Source organism: Neltuma alba, unplaced genomic scaffold (genome assembly GCF_004799145.2).
Source record: "Neltuma alba isolate B1F8T4 unplaced genomic scaffold, ASM479914v2 tig00011008_pilon, whole genome shotgun sequence".
Lineage (NCBI taxonomy): Eukaryota > Viridiplantae > Streptophyta > Magnoliopsida > Fabales > Fabaceae > Neltuma > Neltuma alba.
The window spans coordinates 134,246-142,290 of NW_021635761.1; the positions used below are offsets into that span (position 1 = coordinate 134,246).

Here is an 8,045-nt window from a genome sequence, read left to right on the forward strand (position 1 = left end):
TCATTGTAGATCTACAACTTACAAACACAAGTAAACCCCTGGAGACCTTTGGCCTTCTACCAGCATGCAATCTAGCAACAAAAGTAACTAAGATAATCAGTTTTAGATAAATCAGTGTGCACAAAGAGCTATATGCGGCAATATATAAATACTCATCATATGACAAAAAAGGAGGCTATATAAAATAAACTTGATAGCTAAGCCTTTGCAACCTTCCATGATAGACCAGCTTTAGAGCTATTCCTTGAAAATGTTAAACCATAGGGTCAAAGAAAAAGCATCAGTAACTAACAATTTTACTCATTAGGCATACAAGTAAGTGTTTAGGAAGTGTCAAGTGGGATAGTTACCAAAAAAAAAAAATCATAACATTCACAATTATTACATCGTTACACATATATCAAAATATAATATCTCACTCTTAATTCCACCTTATTTCCTCACACCTTATTTTCTTTGACTGAACCCATGGGCTATTACTCACCCATGTGACTAGTAGCTCAACACGATAAGCTTATCAATCAAGTGATATGTGAACTGGCCAAAATCCATAGAGCACAAGACAGGACCATGGGTTTTCCTTCTAGTCCACTAGCGGGGTGTTGTATGTCCTATATCACACGAAAGGGCCAAAAGATCAGCAAGTGTACATTTGGTATTCTAGCACCTTATTACCTCTATAATATGTACAAAATTCAACCCCTTATTTTCTCTGTAATATGGTTCCCATCAATCAACGTTCATCATCCCCTTTCGTATTTATGCTCATGAGATTTATAAAATAATTATTTATCAATAACATAATAACTTTCATATTTACCAAAATCAAGATTTTTAAATTTAAATCATGAACATCAATCCTCAAAATTATTTCTAAATAAATTCATGTCCCACATGACAAATTTATAAATTCATAATTATTTTTCAATAATATGAAGTATCTCAAGGCAATTTTAACAGTAATATATTTTATTGCTCAAATCATAACCCAATGGCATTTTAAGAATCTCATGTAATTCAAAATTAATACAAATATCATACAAGCATACATAATAAGTGGAAAGTGGTTACTTTTAACAAAATTTTTAAATATAAAATTATTATATTTTAAATTATAAAAATCCCTTTTAAAATTTAAACCTCAAAACCAAACCGTAAAAATTCAATAGTATATCAAATATTTATAAATAAATAATCTAATCAAAATTTTAATGGTATAGCTATAAGATTTTTTCCCCCCACAAATAATGGACTTTTTAGCTAAAATAATTATTTTAAAACCTCCAATTACCCAATAAATAAAACTCAATTGATCAAAATTTTAATACTCCTCCGGTCCTAATTATAAGATCCAATTGACTTATTTGAGGAGATTAAGGAAGTAAGTTAAGTTGGTTATTTATAATAAATAAGTGTTGTCATTCCTAAAATATCCTTGCTAATTAAGTATATTGGCTAAAACTATCATTATTAGAAGGATTATCTTGGAAAAAAATGCATAAATATAAGAGACAAAATGGATTGGGGTCTTATAATTAGGACCAAATAAAAAGTCAAATGGGGACTTATAATAAGGACCGGAGGAGTAATATGTCAAACAACCCAAATAAATTATTTTACTTAATTTTGATTTATATAAATATAATATATCTCGTAAATAACATATTTTCAGCCAAAAAAATTAATTTTTAAATACTAAAACTAACAAATGGATAAATCTAAACTGATAGAAATAACCCACCATAATAGAATCTATAATACTTAGTTAACACTCATTGAAACTCAACACTTATTCCAAACTTTATATCTAAAAATTTTCTCTAAACAACACAAAATTACTATCATCAGATAAATCTAACTGAGTACAATAACTTTTTATAAAGAAAATTTTGTAATTAGGAGTAGTTTTGCTTATCAAACTGACCTGTAATGATGAAGAAAGAAGTGGGAGAGGGAGTCACACTGTGAACATGAAGAGGAGAGGAGAAGAAAAAAACGCCAAGGGGGACAGTATAAAAAAAAATTCAGGGTAAACTAAAAGTTAAGGATCCTATTTAAAATGGAGAAAATAACAGATTAGAACCCTTTTTTAATTTTTTAATATTTAAATTCTAAAAATAAAAATTAAGATGTTACATATTCTGACTTTTTCACACATATGTTAATTAAGAATTTTATCTTTTTTCGTAAGATTACATATGTATTTCAGCATCATCATTTCGCTTAACCCCATTTTATTCTCATATTGTCTCTCTAAACTTCAACATTTACCGCCATATAACCACTTTAGACTCCTTTCCAAAGTACCCTTGTACTTTTCCAAATATTCAATGTAAATTCTGTTATTATTTAGTAGGAGCCTGCTGAGGTACTATTAAGAGAATTATACACTAGTAACCTTGTGGAATTGGCTTCTTAAATAAAAATCCTGAAAAATGGGATGCTAATGGACTAAACACCCGTTAAAACAAAATTTCTTTGAAAAATAAGTTTCAAATATTAATTCAGACGATTATAAATAAAAGTCTTTTTTTCCGATGAAGACATAAATCTTAACTACAAAGTGAGAATTACATTTTAAGCTTAAATCTCTTAATAAATAAATTCTCTGTGATTTCCAACATTTAGAAAGATTTTTTATTTTTAGTTTTTACCGTCAAAAATTAATAATTAATTATCTAATTCTTATAAGGTAGTATTATTCTAAAACTATCAGCAATGAATTTCATTAATTTTTCTTTTAAAACAAAGAGTTTAGATTTTTTTGCAGACTAAATTAAGGACCAATAGAAATTAGATAAATTAGTTATTTATAATAAATACGTATTAGTCCCCTTAAAATATCGTTGTTAATTATGTATATTAGCTAGAATTATCATTTAATAAAACATTTAACATGTACAAGCTAAAAATAGTTTTTGCTAATCATGTCTATTAGGTAATACTGCTCTAGTCCTACTTATAAGGTAGAAAAAAAATTTTTTTTGTCCTATTTATCAGGTAAAAAGAAATTTTTCATGTGAATATATAATTTTATCCTTTATTTATTATTGTATTGATTTTGTTTTTAAGGGGTATGATACATATTAAAGAGAGACAAAGTTAAAAAGTTGTTAGGGAAAAAGAAAAATTTTTTTTTATAAAAAAACAATGGTCTGCTTAAAAGCGACCGGACGAGGGTTTCCTAACTACCTAGGATCAGATCTCATTAGACGCAAGTGTGTCTGCATCTCTGCAGCAAAATCAACACGGCTATTAATAATTGGAGTCTTCAACTTCATATAATATGGCGACGGGTCAACTCTTGTGGGCGGTCGCCATTCACTGTTCTCATCCCCACCCTGCAAACGCACTCCCTCACGTCATCATTGTTTTTGCATTTGTACGTCACTTTTAGTTCTCCAATAACTAAGAATCCTTTGTCTGCAAATATGACTTCTGAAGCTCCCGCCATTCCCCTTCTTACGCCCTACAAGTTGGCGAAATTCAATCTAGCCCACAGGTATTCACACTCCCTCGAATTGCTTCAATTGCTTTTATGTTTTCTCTTTCAATTTTTCCGCCGTAATTTCATGGGGATCTGGTGTTTGTGAGAAATCCCAGTTTAGCATTGGCATGGGCCGTGAGCTGTATCATACTTGGAAATCAAAATTTTTGAAGTTTGTTCTACAACTTTGCGGTGTGTAGGATTCTTATTTTAATTATTTAGTCCTTATGTTCTCCTTACTTGTGTGGTACGAAAACTCACTTGCATGTTTGATTGGTGTAGCAGAATAGGGAAATTTTCTTGCGGTCAATGGAGTTTGTTTCTGACTACATTGGGTGTCAGTATCGGTTGGATATTTGTGGTTTCTTAATTAAAAATTGGTTTACTTTTGCTATGCAGAGTTGTTCTGGCACCACTGGTTAGACAGGGATCTTACAGCTATGTTCCTCAGCCGTATGCTATCTTATATTACTCTCAGTGAACTACCAACGCGGGTCTTTTGATAAGCGAAGCTGCAGGCGTTTCTGAGACTGCTCAAGGGTAATTTGTACACTATTACTCCTTATGTTAACTTTTATCTCTTTGTCAAGATGTTTCACAATGTTTGTTTTCTATTCTATGTGAAGATATGTTTATACGCCTGGAATATGGACAAAAGAGCAAGTGGAAGCATGGAAGCCCATCCTGGATGCTATTCATGCCAAAGGTGGTATCTTTTTTTGTCAGATCTTGGATGTGGGAAGGGTTTCAAATTCAGGTATTCTTTTTTTTCTAAGTTAATCTTTTGATCTGAGAACAGTAGCTAGCTGGAAAATATCCCGTCTTTTCAATTGAGTGAACAAGATATTCAACATGTTTAAGTAGTTCAGGTAGAAGCTATTTGTAGAAGTTTAGCTTCTAGAAGGAACTTTTGTAGACAATATGCATGTTTTCTGATGCCTCAATTCAGTGCGAGGACAATACACAAGCTTGGCTAATGGTTTCCGGGCATACCTAAAATGTCGAATGATCTCAGATAGCCACATGTAGAGGTTCAGTCACAGTTAGGAACTCGGATCTTTGGTCTTACACAACAAATACACAATGGGAGATAGAACTGAGGAAGTAAGTGGAACAGAGGCAAAAACTAGTTTTCAAAAATTTTCTCTTAGTCGTTTCTAACTCCTCCCATGAAAAAAAGGAAAAACTACCTTCACTCACATACGATTATTGCAACCGTTCTCGCTCTCTTCTATGTAATTTAATGTAAAAAGTGAAAACTACAATTCCCAACCCAGATGTATTGTAATTTGCACCAGAACCCCAAAAAAATAAATGGGTTTGGGTCTAATCCACTAAAGGTAGACCGGCCCATTTTTTTACATCTCCCACTCACACTTGGTGAATTAGATGTTATGGGTCTAGTCTCTTTCTCTCCTTTTAATTTCATACTTTGTGTTTTGTTATGACCACGTGGGCATGATGTCTTCACTCAGGTGCCTGTACTAGAAATCCCTTTTAAAGGACCAGCACAAGTCACCCTCTCCTTCGTGTAGCTTGAATTTTAAAGTTATGCCTCAGATGTCCTAGATTCACCTATATACACAATTTCTTAGCAAATCTAATCCGTCTTGATTCAATATTTGACTCAAATTACCTTCTTGTATGTCTAGTATCCACACTTACAACAACAAAATGTCATAAGAGACATGTTACAAACACTAACATAGGTGTGTATATTGCAATTAATCTTTCTTTCATCCAAATATCACTTTGATATGAATCAGTCGCTTTCCTAGCATAATACATTAGATCACATCTATCATGACTATAGGACACATGCCAAAGTAGCAGTCACTGAAACATATCTCCGTGATATTGTCAAAGTCAAAGCACACCAAGAGGAGGATAATTCCTCCTTGGGACTCACACAGTAATGAAGCAAGGATCTTTCACTTGCTTCCCTTTCATGGTTCTTTCAGCACATGTGGTATGAAACACATGCTACGGTGTTACTTTTTCACTATAAGAGCATATGTCGTTTTGGACTTATCATTAACACCATACAGACTTAAGTTCAGACACACTCAGTATCTGAACCCAAATTCCTCAACTCTGCTCATATCTATGACGTCGACATTGAAGAGTTCGTTATCTGGCTATAGGTGTTATGGAAGTGGGATTCCAAATTTCGATCTAACTTTATCTATGTGGATCTCATCTTGACTTGCTACACTTTAGTCAAGGCAACATAAAGTTTGTGTTTCTTTTCTACCATATCAGCATTCTTTACTGCTTTACTGGTGAACACAAATGTCTCATCTTTGCTCACTTCACCTGAGTAGTCAAAGGTGGTTGCCTGTGTGAGAGGGCCAACCTTTTCAACATGTATGACATACTAAATATTGTATACTTTCATACAGACACATAAAGTGATAATTGAAAAATATAATTTCATTAACCATAAAAGCACATTATATTAGGTTTGCATATTACACTTTATGTATGCCAAGGGCTTGCATATATTCCTTAAAAACTTTTTCACTTATTGGTTTTGTCAGGGGATCTACTATCATACATTTTGTTGAAATGTATTGTACAGTAACAATCTTTTGTGCTATATAATCTCTAACAAAATTATACTTGATGTCAATGTACTTGGTTTTGCTATGATACTTAAGATCTTTAGTATAGGGTATGCTACAGTATTGTCACAGTGTACTGTCACCGGATTGGTACTCTTGTTTCTAAATCCAAGGTGTTCTATAAATCCCTTCAGCCATAAAGCCTCTTGCACTGCTGCGATGCATGCCATAAACTTAGCTTCCCTTGAATGTAAGGCAATACACGTTTGCTTCTTGCTACTCCAATATATGGCACCATTATTGAGCAAGAACGTATAACCTGAAGTTGACCTTCATTCATCTTCATCTTTGCCTACATCAGCATCAGAGTACCCAACAAGGCACAGGTCGCTTCCTTCATAGCATAGTACATAATTAGAAGTGCCCTTTAAGTATTTCAAGATCCTCTTCACTGCTTTCCAATGCTTTTCACCGGGGTTGCACTGGAATCTGCTTACCAGCCCCACTACATAACAGATATCTGGTCTTGTATACATCATTGCGTACATCAGACTACTAATAGCACTGGGATATGAAACTCTTTCCATCTTCTTTTTGTCAGACTCAGTTTTGGGACACATGTTAGGACTCAAGGCCACTCCAGTAGCAACCAGAGTACTGGTGGGATTGTAGTCTTTCATGTTAAATTGCTCAAGAATCTTGTTAATGTAATTCTCTTGTGAAAGAGAAAGGATTCGTTTTGAGTGATTTTTTAGATCTTAACTCCAAGTATATACTCTGCTTAACCTATATCTTTCATTTTTAAATTTGACGAAAGCCATTCTTTAATAGCCACTATCGAATCTAGACTATTTTCAGTCAATAGCATATCATTTACATATAAGGATAATATGACAAAATTACCCTCAAACCACTTAATGTAGACGCAGTGGTCTTCCTCTATCATTTAGAAGTCATATGAGGTTATTGCTTTGTGAAACCTCAAATACCACTGTCTGGATGATTATTTCAATCCATAAATGGACGTTTTAAGCTTATAAACTTTGTTCTCCTTTCTTTTTTCAATGAAACCTAATGGTTGTTCCATATAGATTTCTTCATCCAGATCACCATTCAGGAATGCTGTTTTTACATCCATCTGATGTAATTCAAGATCTAAACTATTTACTATTGCCAGAATAAGTCTAATAGAGTTGAAACACACAATAGGTGAGAATGTATCTTCATAATCTATGCCTTCCTGTTGTGTGTATCTCTTTGCCACTAATCAAGCCTTATATTTATCAATTGATCCATCCATTTTTCTTTTAATATTGAGAACCCATTTGTTACCAATGGCTTTATGCCCTTTTGGCAGGTCAACTAACACCCAAACTTGGTTCTTTTCTATTGAGTCCATTTCTTCTTCCATCACTTTCTTCCATTCCTCCTTGGCAGGACTTGACAAGGCTTCTCGTACAGAACAGGGCTCATCATCCCCTCCTAGAGTAACTAAGAAAGATTCTCCTTTTATTTGAAAGCGTCTTTTGGGAACACTTTCCCTGTTACTCCTTCTAACATGAGCTATTTGCTTATCTTTCTTTCTTTATTCAGGTCTCAGTGTTGACCTTTCTTGGCTCCCACTCATATTGACATATCTAGACAATTCTGGTTTGTCAATTTGCTCTACACTATCTTGTTCTTGTGTCTCATAAAGAGAAACAGTGTGGTCAACATCTCCTCTATTAGGAAATTCAGTCTCAATGAATGTTGGATCCCTTGATTCTATTTCGGTCACCGTTCCATCTTCTTTTTCACCAATGAAAATACATTTGATTGTTCAAAGTACCTTATGAAGATACATTTCTTTCCTCTATGACCCAATTTCCCATATTTGTGGGAACTGTCATGGATATACGCCGCTGACCCCCAAGGTCTTAAGATGCTTAGATCTGGTTTACGTTTGGTCCATAACTCATGGGGTGTGGAAGTGACTGATTTTGAGGGCACACAGT

The 8,045-nt window shown here is 33.6% G+C and overlaps 1 pseudogene; it reads left to right on the top strand.

Annotated features, from left to right (window-relative positions):
- The first annotated feature begins 3,431 nt into the window (after window positions 1–3,431).
- Window positions 3,432–6,723, top strand: LOC114760647 (12-oxophytodienoate reductase 1-like; annotated as a pseudogene).
- Window positions 6,724–8,045: the final 1,322 nt, after the last annotated feature.